This window comes from Tachypleus tridentatus, chromosome 7, assembly GCF_004210375.1.
Source record: "Tachypleus tridentatus isolate NWPU-2018 chromosome 7, ASM421037v1, whole genome shotgun sequence".
Lineage (NCBI taxonomy): Eukaryota > Metazoa > Arthropoda > Merostomata > Xiphosura > Limulidae > Tachypleus > Tachypleus tridentatus.
In genome coordinates, this window is record NC_134831.1 from 83,853,179 (window position 1) to 83,866,314 (window position 13,136).

At 35.7% G+C, this 13,136-nt stretch overlaps 1 long non-coding RNA gene across 1 annotated transcript; it reads left to right on the top strand.

The window, feature by feature from the left end:
• The first annotated feature begins 5,232 nt into the window (after positions 1-5,232).
• Positions 5,233-11,378, top strand: LOC143258048 (uncharacterized). The gene is made up of 3 exons (XR_013032114.1): positions 5,233-5,313; positions 5,718-5,920; positions 8,732-11,378. It is a non-coding gene; the product is annotated as an uncharacterized LOC143258048 (long non-coding RNA).
• Positions 11,379-13,136: the final 1,758 nt, after the last annotated feature.

Consider the following 13,136-nt stretch of genomic DNA (forward strand, 5'->3'; position numbering starts at 1 on the left):
AAAAACTGGGAAAAAACTAAATCATCGACAGAGACAAATTCTGGAAGACAAGAAAAATAAAAGAATCGTTTTATATTAACACAAGTAAACCTTCACTAAACAGAAATTCCAGATTAAAGGTGAGTAACCTGTGGCTACCACTGGTTGAATCTACGGGAAATATCTCATCCAATCAGATAACTACAACGGTGCTAATGCTGCCTCATATCGGGGCTGCCACAAATTCAAGGCAGTTCTACAATGAACTTCAACACCGAGACCCAACTAACCTTTACAGCCAAGAAGTCCTTGCCGTTTGCAAAACCAATGCTCACGAAGCCCACCAGAAGGCAACCTCCCATCGAGGAAATGCGCCTATAGAAAATCCAGGTGAAAAACAACATATGCAGCTGCTTGCAGTAAACAACCAAAAAGTGATCTAAGACACTGGTGATATCCTGTGTACAATCGTGCTCATCATTTCCGATGTCCTTTTTCAACTCTGCTATGACTGCTTCGAAAAGATCATGATCCCTCACCTAGCATGCAAAACCGTCGATGCCTACTACACCACCTATACTATCGCAAACCCCTACACTTTGTCAGACTGCTGGAAAGAAAACTTGCCAGTCAGAAAAAGGAAACTTATGTTATCCCGAGCCCCAGTTAAGTCCTTTTCCTTTTATATAGTAGTAGTACTTACACGTATAAACGTCTGAAGCAATGTACACGGGAAAAAATACGAACTATTCCAACTACTTAAGGCTACTCACATTGATATCTTATGCATGAGCGAAACTCAACTTAAGGAAAAACAAATTTTAAGACTACAATGCAACCCATAAGCCACTTAGTAAAGACCGCCGAGGCATCGCCATATTATATTGCAAAGACATCATGACATCTCTACCAAAGATCTCGCTCACCACAAATAATGAATTAATTATTTGTCAAATACATACCACACAACTTCATCCAAAATCAATTATCTCCATTTTCGTATCCCATCGAACCAAACCCGACACAACCATGTTGCAAAATATTTACAATACATTCCTTAACAACATCATCATAGGTGATCTTAACAGCAAGCACACTGACTTCAACTGCTGAACCACTAACAGTAATGACACCATTCTCCATAAATTCCTTGAGAACAACAATCTAGTTACACCAAACAACAATCAAGCTACCCACACGCACTATGGTGACAGTGAAGACATCCTAAACTTCGTCATAGACGCAATGGGCCAATCACACCAATTGTGTAACATTCAGGTTCCTAAAGACGTGGGAAGTGATCACTACCTTGTCTACATATATATTTTACCCAAACCTAAGCCCAGCAAATGTGTGCAATAACCAACATACGATTACGCACACGCAGACTGGACTCACATTAATCAGCACATTGGGAATCCATTACCGCCACTATTAACTGAAGCATCCAACGTAAATGAAATAGAAAACTATGCGATCCAAATAACCAATGCCATTATCCAAGCCACCAACGACGTAATACTCACTTAGAAACGCAATAACAATACCAACTCGTGGAAACTCAATCCAGAGATACATCAAACAATTACAGAAAGACGCCGACTTCGACGTCAATTCATCATTACTCCCGACCCCAATACCAAAGCCCTGATCAATAACAGAAATAACAGGAATAAAACTGTGATCAAAACTACAAAAACACACAAGTAAAAAATTATTGCAACGCCATCGAAAATGCTTACTCAACATCGCACTTTTTTGGCTGAAGATCAAATCCGTAACCAATACCCAGTCAAAAAGCAATACACTCAACATCAAATACAACACCACAAAGGAATTCACTGGCACTGAAAACAGTAATGCATTTGCTCACCATTTCATGAACATTTTCGTCACCCCAAACATCTCAACGTATCACATGTCACACCACAACCACATCAATCAGTTTATCAGCTTAAACTTCACCCTTTGCTCCACTCAAGTTCCTACCAATCTCAACCATGATAACTGGTCCTCCTCATTTTACACTCTTCCATTCATCAGAACCGAGAACAATATGCTCCGAAATAAAATCAGAAATAATGCCTTAGTACCAGACAAAATCAACAATGTAGTGGTTAAAATTCTGTCTGATGCCACCCTCAACCACCTACCTCCAATATTTAACCTTTTCCCGTTTTCAGGATATTACTGGAATGTTTGGAAATTTGCAGTAATTAAGTTCATACCAAAAAATACATTAATCTAAGTAACCCTAATAATTACAGACCAATCATCTTACTAAATACCCTCGGCAAACTTATGGACAAAGCTATCACCAACAAAATCAATTGTTTTCTCGAGTGTAACAACTTGATTAGCGACAACCAAGACGCAGGAAGAAGAAAAAGACAAACCACCGATCACTTAGTCCGTCTCACCTAATCAGATTTGGGGGAGTTTAATCGTAAAGAAACAACTACTGCCACGTGTTTGGGTGTCCAAAAAGAATTTGAATCAGTCTGGCACAATGACTTCCGATACAAAATCCAGACTCTAGGCCTCTCGCCAAGCCAAGTCCGATGGATCTCCAACTCCAACTCCAACCGTACGGCCGTAATTAATCTTCATTCCTCCCTTTCTAGTTGATTCATCCTAAGCGCTAGTGTGCCCCAAGACTCAAAGCTCACCCAGTGCCATACATCTATGTTAATTAATTACCCTTTCCTTCCCTTAATTATACCCTCATTTCCTAGTATGCTAATGACATAGCAACATGAAGCACCTCTAGCAGCTAACAAGGTCCAAGCAACACTCGACTCTGTCACTCATTGGAATAACAAGTGACGTGTCAACTTAAACCCCACCAAGATCCAAGAAACGTCAATAAGTATCGGAAAAATTTAAACTAAGCCTCAATAAAATCAATATCCACTTCACAAATACAATCAAAATCCTTGGTCTTACCCCGTCTCGGAACCTAATCTGGACCCGATACACTCAAAACATAAATAAAGCAAATAACAGAATATTTTTCGTAAGAGTGGCAACAACAAGGGTTGTTCATCAAAAATCATCCTCACTGTATACAAAGTATTTGTTAAACCTCTTTTCGGATATATTAATGTAGTCACATGCAACATGTCCGAATACCAATACTCATAATAACAAAATCTACAAAACCACGCAATCAATCTCGCTTTTTGGCTTCCCAGCTACAACCCAATGGCATACCTCGAAACACTAACTGATCTGCTAACAATACAAGACTGGTTCATTAAATTAGCAGATCGCTACTACACCAAAGTCAAGAAGAGAAATATTTAAGCACGTCTAATATATAAAATACTTGACACCCTCAGCCCCGGGTTAAATAGTCCTAGCCACTAAACCACACCGATTAGTATTACCTTATTTATATGTTAGTAACTTTCAACATTTCAGGTTTGAGCACTGGGCGGGAAGATTATTCGCGGTTTTCTCCGGGCACTCCGGTTACCACCACAACTAAATTTCCTGCCATGAAATCCACATATCTCCAGAACCACTGCCATGACGAATTGGAATTGGATGAACACACACACTGTTCCAGTGTGTCGTCAACAGACTATCGCCGCTACAAATCACCAATTTTATCGCTCAGATTACGTCTGGTGCAACCACACACCCTACCAAGACCCTAATCCTGCGTCGACGCGGAGTTCTCTTCCAGTCCTTTCCGTCTGAAGATCCGTAATATTTATGTTAACCCTGGAAAACTGTAATCAGCGTCAGCTGTTTGACCACGAAAAGCTCTATCCATCTATTTTCTGTTTTTCTTAGAGGCGTCGATACACTCATTCACGTTGCAGAAACAAACATGCTATGAAACGCCAAACCAAGACCGATATATAGCAATCTACCAGATTTCCTCCAAACCTACCAATCAAGCCACTAGATTCATTAAAATAGTTATAACCTCTAAGCACATTGCCGATTACATTTTGTCCTCCACAAGTACAGCGGTAAGTCTACGGATTTAGAACGCTAAAATTAGGGGTTCGATTCGCCTCGGTGGACCCAGCAGATAGCCCAATGTAGCTTTGCTATAATAAAACACACACACACGAACATTCACTGAACACATTTTATGCAACGGATGCTACTATCATATATTTCACTTCAGTGCCGAACACCCTCATCGTCTCTCGACCAAACCATGGATATCTGAGCCCCCTGAACAACTACAACGTAGGGCCGTAGACAATCAACTGAAGTCTTCATACAGCCTGCCAATGATTAACCGCTCAATCAACAACCAGCCAGGAAAAGCATACAAACTTTTTCATTTAACTCAGCATAGATGCTGCTAACCTCCACTGCCAACAACATCCCAATATTTACCATCAATATGTCCAAAATCAATGACACTGAAACTGACGACGTTCCCAATCTTCAGTTACGACCTAATCTAAACAAGAAATGTATCAAATCCTGCTAGACCCTAAATTCAACTCCAAGTGTAACAACCACACGCCACACTCAAACCATGTAAATAAGGACCACCGACGCATTTTTTGAAACAGACAACCAGAACACTAACACTCAGAAGACACAATCTAAAATTGCAAGAAACACAAATTATTCCAGACCGCTGAAGAACAATACACAAAAGAAGAACATCCAGTGGACTACCTCCACCCTCATAATCCTCCTCATAACCTCTGAACATCTGATGTGAACGCAAGTTCAACATGAATTTTCTCACTTCTTTACAATATCGCAGCAAGTAGTTTTCCAAGCCACCATCCAACTAAGTACTTCGAAGACTTTCAACTTGTCGTCCACTACACTTGTTTCTCCTCAACAGGCAGTTGTCGTCTATTCTAAAAATTTCATCATGGATGCTTTTCCTAAACAATCTATAAAAGTAAATCAAGCATATTTAAATTAACCTTTTTCTCCTGTTTTATTCACATAAGATTTTACTTTATTGCGCTATGAATTACTGAGAAGTTGTTGGTATATAAAATGTATTGTAAAATAAAAATCTATGTAAATAGCACTACTTTCCAAGACGAAAGATTTATGTGAAACATCTTGTGTATAAAATGAACATTCAGGTAGATATATAACTCTGGAAACAAGTCAACATATTATTTATCGTCAACTTTTAGATCCATGTCACTGAATATTAAAACATACGTTATTCCTTCGTACATAAATTAAGTTAAGAACATAAATATGTATACCGAATATATTACATGCACTACCACCTGTTCACTACAGATGTTTATAACTTCAGAACAAACAGCTACGTAATACAGCTTACTGTATGTGAAGAGAAGTCACAAAATAGTATAGCACGGGATCAAGGTAAGACATCCTTGTCATATGTACTTAAGAAACAAACGTTAAGTTAAACAAAGGTAACAATTAATTGATCTGTATCTTACACTAGTAATGACATGTGCACTTACACGGTTGCAACTGCTACCTGTGATAAGGCTCTATATAAAAACATCTTAGTAGAAATTAATGGCAGGTTTAAATTGGTAACCCTCCATGTTGTTGAGAGTGTGTTACACGGTTGGCCTTTCTCATATAATATATTAGTTGTATTATATTCCTAACTAGTAAAATCATGGTTTTATTTATATTTCATGAGTAGAGTCATGAATGTCAATATAATGAGTGGTCAAATATGAAATATTCTTTGGGCAGAACATTTAGTTTAGAGGTATCTCAGAATATGTTTTTTGTTTTTTGCATGTTGGAAGATATTTATAAAAAGCAGGAATAATCTCCAAATCGTCACCCATCAAGACATCTGTGATTGTAGTAATTTGTACTAATTTTCCACGTGGATCATGGCTTCGTTTACAAAGGTTTACATGAAAATGTCACCATATGGCACAGCAGCGTGTTTGCGAATTTACAATGGTAGAAACGAGTTTCGATATCGATAGTAAGCAGAGTGCAGGTATCGTAACGTGTGGCTTTGTACTTAATTACAAACTAATAAAATATAGAAATTGTGTTGTTTTTTACCGTTCAACTGTTCTTCAGTCATTTCCTTTTCAAGTTTCTTTGTTTCCGTTATGAGATTTGTAAAGTCTTCTTCATCCCTGTACTTTTAAAGGAAATTATCTTGTATTTTTATTGTTACGGAATAAGCCAAGACCACTTAGTATCACTGAATTATCACAACTTATTAATAAAGAAAATTTAACCTATCAAAAAAGTGTTGTTTTATTTTGTTGATTTCATCATTAAATTATTGGGTGAGTAAAGTTTTGCCGCTGTGTTTATTTGGTTTATTAACATGTTTTGTTTTGTTTAATGTGCTGAGTCCAAGGAAATGTATAATCCAGTATGGGAGATTTTTCTGTTTATTTCTGTTGTGAAATGTGAATTGGTTCTCGTGATCTTGATGTTAAGAAAACCTATTTGGTAAGTGTTTCGTGTTCACAGGTGATCTTAATGTTGGGGTGTATTGAGTTAACGTGGTTGAAAAAAATTAAATGTGTGTTCTGTAGATGTGAATTCAGTAATTGTATCGTCAACATAACTGTACCAGAATAGTGGTGGATGCAAGGCTGAATTGATCCCTTGAGATTGAATCTTGGCTGGACCTGTTGTTACGTGATTCCCCATTCTCATACAATCGGGTTAATAAGGTTTGGGGATGCCGTACAGTTGTGGTGTGCGTGAGTTGGTCTTTCGTAGGTAGGTTCGGTTATTGAACATAAAGTCAGTTTATACGGTTGCGAAGTCTATAAATGTTGATAATTTTTTGCTGCAAAGATGTGTTAGTGGGTTGGGATCGTGTATATATAAAGTTCTGTAGCCAGCTTGCAGGCTTCAGTTGTTGGGACTTTTGTGAAGATGGAGGTTACATCATAACTGGCCATTAAGAGTTTATAATTTAGTTGATTAATAATAGATTTAATGTCAAAAGAGTCTTTGGAAGAGGAGTCCGCTGATGATACATATTTAGAAAATGCTCATGCTATTTATTTACCAAGGTTGCAGTTAAATGGTTCAAAGGTCTACATTATGGATCGTAGTGAAAAATCGGATTTATGGCGTGTGAGGGTGTCGTATAGTTGTGGTGTGCGTGAGTTGGTCTTTAATAGGTAAGAATAAAGGTTCCCTTAGATTGTGTTGGGTTTTTTCATTTGTAGTAGTACTTTGTTTAATTGTTTTTCACGTGTTTTTGTTGGATCTCTGTTTATTACATTAAATTTGTTTGTATCTGACAAGATGTTCATTTTTTTAAAGTATTCATTTGTTTTCATTGTAACTATAGCACTGCCTTTATTTCCTTTTTAATTTTGATGTTGTTGTTTTTGAAGTTTGTTTATGGGATTAATATCTTTTCGTGTGAGGTTGTTTTTCAGTTTTCTTTTCTCTAAAAGTATGTTGGTGGTTTTTGTGTGAAAATTCTTTGAAAAGTTGTTTCAGGTATTGTTTATTTGTTTGTTTTGGAATTAAGCACAAAGGTACATGAGGGCTATCTGCGCTAGCTGTCTCTAATTTAGCAGTGTAAGACAAGAGGGAAGGCAGCTAGTCATCATCTCCTACCGCCAACTGTTGGGCTGCTCTTTTACTAACGAATAGCGGTATTAATCGTCATATTTAGCGTCACCACGGTTGAAAGGGCGAACATTTTTGATGCGACTGAGATTCGAACCAGCGATCCTCAGATTACGAGTCGAACGCTTTAACCCACTTGGCTATGCCGGGCCTCCTGCTACTGTTTTGAGGAATTTCTGGGATATAGATGTTTTCAGTTCTACATAAAATAAAAAAGTGTTGTTGTTTGTTGATGGAATTGTTGTCGAAATTGTCTTCTTTTCTTATGGTTATTTTTCGTTGTTTTGTTATTGTTTTCAGTTTGTGTATAGTGTATCACCTGTCTTCTAGTGAAATCTTCCAGGCAGGCTTTCATTTCAATGAATGGATTATTTTTAGATGTTACTGCGAAGCTCAGTTCTTCATTGTATCTCTTCATTGATGTTGCGTTGAACGAGTCCATAAATGTATGTTTGAATTCAGCAGGTCGGATTCATTTAGATTCATTTTTTGTTTCTGCAAGTGATTTTGCTCGTATTATTTCCAGTTTAACATGGTTTCTGGAATCTGTTAAAATTCTTGGATAGTTTTATCTTTACAAAATGAGATATTAGTTTTCCTTTCTGTATTGTTGGATGAAATAAATATCATTTCTTCTGTGGATAATTTATTGGATGTTTCATAGTTTTGTTAAAATCGCACGAGCTTGAAAAATTAACTGAATAAAATCCAAGAGCAATTAATAAAAATATTTGTTTCATTAGTTTTCGTTTTATTTACTCTCGAAACAATACGATTCGTGGATCTTGCGCAAGTACATCGAATTATAACAAGTATATGTTTTAGAATCAAGTAAAATTTCGTTTGTGGTTTACTAGTGAAACAGTGGTATGCTTAAAGACTTACAAAACCAAAATTTGGGGAGTTGATAGACCGCAGTGAATATTTAAAATAGCTTAAGGAACTTTTTCTCTTTTCTTTCCATTGTTTCACTTTTCAGTTTATTTTATTTGATTTATGGCGTTAATAATAAAATGTTATCAATATCTTATAAATTGACACTGAATATATATTGAGCTATATGTTAAAGTTGTAATATCTTTTTAAAATTTCACCTGATAACCTACACGTCTAGACAGACAGCCTCATAACACATATTTAAGGTTTCGTCACTGGTCTTCCTACATGCGAATTTTATTCTCTTTATTCCAAACAGGAGGAAACAGGATATATTTATTAGAAGACTTCTCTGACTGTCCACTATTGTTCCATGGCTTTTTCAAACATCAATGATCATTCGTTTTCTATATCCAAACTGAAGATTGAACCGATAACGGTTGATGATGAACCAGCTGTGAGAAGTTTCTTACAACTGAATTTAGCAGAGATAGTAAAAACAATATCTGTAATACATTATCATCAAATATACAAAAATATGAAACTTTGGATTATAATACTGATAGCTGTTATTCTGTTCAACATGTTTATTTCTAGCATTACCTCTTCTCTGCTGTTTGGAATTTCGTTTGGGTTAACAGTATTTTTAAAATCATCACATTTGATTACACAAATGGTTCACACATATGGCTATAACACTCTAACTCCAGAAGTAATGACCCCGGTTACCTGGGCCTTCCAAAATAATCACACATATCTAGTAGGAAAGATTGAAGGTGAAGTGGTAGCAACAGTTATTATCCAAAGAGACAAAAATATTCCGTATTTGACCAGACTGTATGTAAAGAAAAATCTACGTGGTTTAGGAATAGGGAATTTAATGATTAAAAGATGTATTCAACTTGTTAAAGAAGAAGGCTACGGAAAACTGCGTCTTCTTGTAGACAGTTTAAATACAGGTGCAACTAAATTTTATTTACGTAACGGTTTCAAAATTGTGAGACAAAAAACCTATGCAGAAACATATTTATTTAAGTTGTGGTGTAATGAAATGGAAATAAGTGTTTAGAAACCAAATATTACATTGTTTATATGTAGAAGTTTATTTAATTCATAACAACTTTTCATATTATTTTGTTACTAGTTATTCGTGATGGGAGTTCAGAATTAATGATTTATTTTCAACAGTATTATTGTGTTGTGTTGTAAATGATGTGCAATAGAAACTAATTTACTGTTCTGTTAATTATTCTATTTAAAAACATGTTTGATAGACACCCGATTACTCCATAATGTCTTGTTAAAATAAATAATGTCCTTTTGACACCACTTTAGTGTTCTGTTAATTATGCTATATAATAACACGTTTGATCGACACCTGATTCATCTACCATTTTATTTTCAAATAAATATTTAACATCCTGTCATTTAAAAAAAATGACTTAGGAAAATAAAGACGAGAATTTCTTTTGTCATATTCGAGCCATGACAAGAGTTAACTTTACGGACTGCAGAGCGAGAGTTACAAAGTTCGAACTATGACGTAGTTCAATTCATTGTTTAATTTGAGCTATAAGTGGGTTATAATAGTGATAATAAATACTGTAACAAAGAGCTGGAAACCTTTCTTGTTGCGGAGAACATTGTTAAAGGACTACATTTCTCTTGATCAATAGTCTAAAATTAAAGACGGTTATACTTATTTCATAAAGACCACTGGCCTTGTCGTTTAGTTTACGTATATGTATATATTGAGTGTACCAGTTCTCTGTCGGAACTGTAAACGATGAATTTTAAGTTGAAAATGTTCTTAACGTGATTATCAGTCATCAAGCACTGTTAATGTTGATGTATATTTTCAGCAAGTCAATTCGTAACTCGTTACGGTCTTATATAAACACACCGCAACAGGTCAGGTTATTTTTTATGAGAAGTCTATTCTGGTTATTTAATACCAACTTATGCCATTTCAGTATGCATAAGCAACACCTATGAATTTATATGTTATCGCACTGTTGAAGCAAGTGCTAGGAAACCGACATACTCGTAAATTAGATGGATTATGGAAACAGTGTATGGTGTAGGGGTGTGATTTTAATATTTCAGACTGTATTCCAAAAGGTTTACTACGGAAGTAATTCTTCAAGGTTATAGCTATGATATGTGGTCATTTGATAGAGAAGACTGAAATGAATATTTTTGATTTATTTACAGAATGTTTCGTTTCACGTAATTATACTTTCAATAAAATCCTTTCCGAGTGCTTTACAACTATGAGAAAACAATAGTAGTATCAAATGAAAAGTGGCCTGAAAAAGTAATAAATAAATTATATAATAAAATTGTTCTTAAGCACAAAACTACACAATCATCAACGATAGATTAAGCCCATTTGTTAGAGTTATAGACCCTGAAACGTACCTTCGAATCAGGTGGGTCAACTGAACAAAAGAAAAGGACTGTGTGATTGATTGTTTGTTTGAATTTCGCGCAAACCTACATGAGGGCTATCTGTACTAGCTGACACTAATTTAACAGTGTAAGACTAGAGGGAAGGCAACTAGTCACGACCACCAACCGCCGACTCTTGGGCTACTCTTTTACCAACGAATAGTGGGATTGACCGTCACCTTATAACATCTCCACGGCTGAAAGGACGAGCAGATTTGGTAGGACGGGGATTCGAACTGGTGACCCTCGGATTATGAGTCTAACCCCTTAACCCACCTGGCCATACAGGGCTAGGATTATATGATTTGATATTTGTGATTTATTAAATTGAATAAAATGAACACACTGAGATAAACAGAACAGTATATTTAAGTACTTGTCATTTGGTCTGTAGGGGCATTCTAATGTGACGGCCAATACAATTATTAGTTAAAAGTAATCCAAAGCTAGCTATTGATTGTATTTACTACCTTTGCTGTAGTGAAGAAATAAAAAAATAAACAGCTTCACAAATAGTCTTCTAGTAAGTTCGTGCTAAACTAACAACACAAACTCTTAGTATACCTATTTTCATAACTCTCAGTAACACTGTACTTACGTAGTTAATGAACTGAAATGACTAGGAACTGAAAGGTCCGTTTCTCCATTGTCTTATATATCTTAACTGTTTCACATTTTGACAACAAATAATAATTTACATTGGATACAGCGATTGAAATGAATGAAACACCTATAAAAAGAAATAAGCTAACAGACTAAAGCCGATTAAATATGTATTTGTCTGTATGAATCTGTAATACTCGACCTTATGTTTTAACAACATTGATATAAAATGTGTTTTTATATCACTTTTATTACAAAGTATTTATTATCATATTTCTATTCATAGTTACATTAATTTTATTACACCAACACTCCTCCAGGACTTCATCTTTCTCAACTTGTATCATTTCATTAATCCTCACTTTTTTCTTTGTTTTAATACTAAAAACAACTCAAGCAGTCCATTTATTTAAAAAAAAAACACATAAAACACTTACAAACCTCATGTTTACATTTCTCATGAAGAGTCTTCAAATTATAATATTCTCAATGTGATGGATTCGTGTAAACACTTATGCTTTTGCTATGAGAGATTTTTTTCTAAAACACACCTGTAAAGTTAGCGAACTCTGAAAGAGTTCAGGAAATACATTTTGGAAACAATGAATGAATGAGTTAGAGTTATGAGAAATTATTCGAAGAATTCAGTTGCTTAGAGGATAGGTTTTTAAAACTGGAGAAATTACGCGGTTTTGTTTGAACTCAGTACTCGTTTTTAAGATAGTGTGGAAAATGGGGAAGACGTCCAGTCGAAGAGTTCTGTTTCAAAATAATAAACATAATTATAATGGACCTAACTGAGTACTCTGGATGTTGGACAAATATAATGAATGTTTTAAAGAACATACACGTTTATGACTTTTTTGTCGTCATTTCTTCTTCGTTAGTATGAACAAGTTTACCAACACCTTTTCACCGGTGTATGTATCAGGTCATACCTCAAGTAATATCCGAAAAAGGCTCAAAAAAAGAGAAAGGATTTTAAGCGCTTTTAATGTTATTTTAATCAGTAATGTATGTTCCATTATTATTAATTACTTCCTGCTGACGGTTCACAAGCTTCTGAGTGCCACTTTTATAAAATTCTTGGGGTTTGGGCAAAAAGAATGTGGATAGAGTGGATAGTTTTGGCAAGTTCATGTGTTCCGAGCTCTTTTCTATCAAGATAGTTCTGTAAACTTTGGAATTGATGATAATCAGTTGGAGCAAGATCTGGAGAATAAGGAAGATGTGGAAGTTTTTCCCAGACTAGCTCTTCAACCTAGTGTATTATCCTTGTGAACCAAAACACCTTTACGTCTGATCAAAGCACGCCTTTTTTCTTTCAGGGCAACATTTAAGCGCTCTAACTGGTGACAATAGAAGACTTTCCTAGGGAGAAGGTTCACTTTGGGCTGTGCTTCAGCCAGTTTGACTGCACGTAGCTATTGTCTGCAGCGCTTAACATTTTTATAAAATATCCATTTTCATCTCCAGTTACTAAGCTGTCCGATAAAGATGAGTTACGTTCATGAGAATGCAGGGAAGTACAAATGCCCACTCGTGCTCTAAGGTTGACCCATTTTCTAAATTTTGACACCTTTCCAAGCTGTTGCAGATGACGGTGAACTGTTGAATGGGTTGAATTAAGCTTCTGTGCTTCTTCAACTGTTACAGCACAATCTTCATTA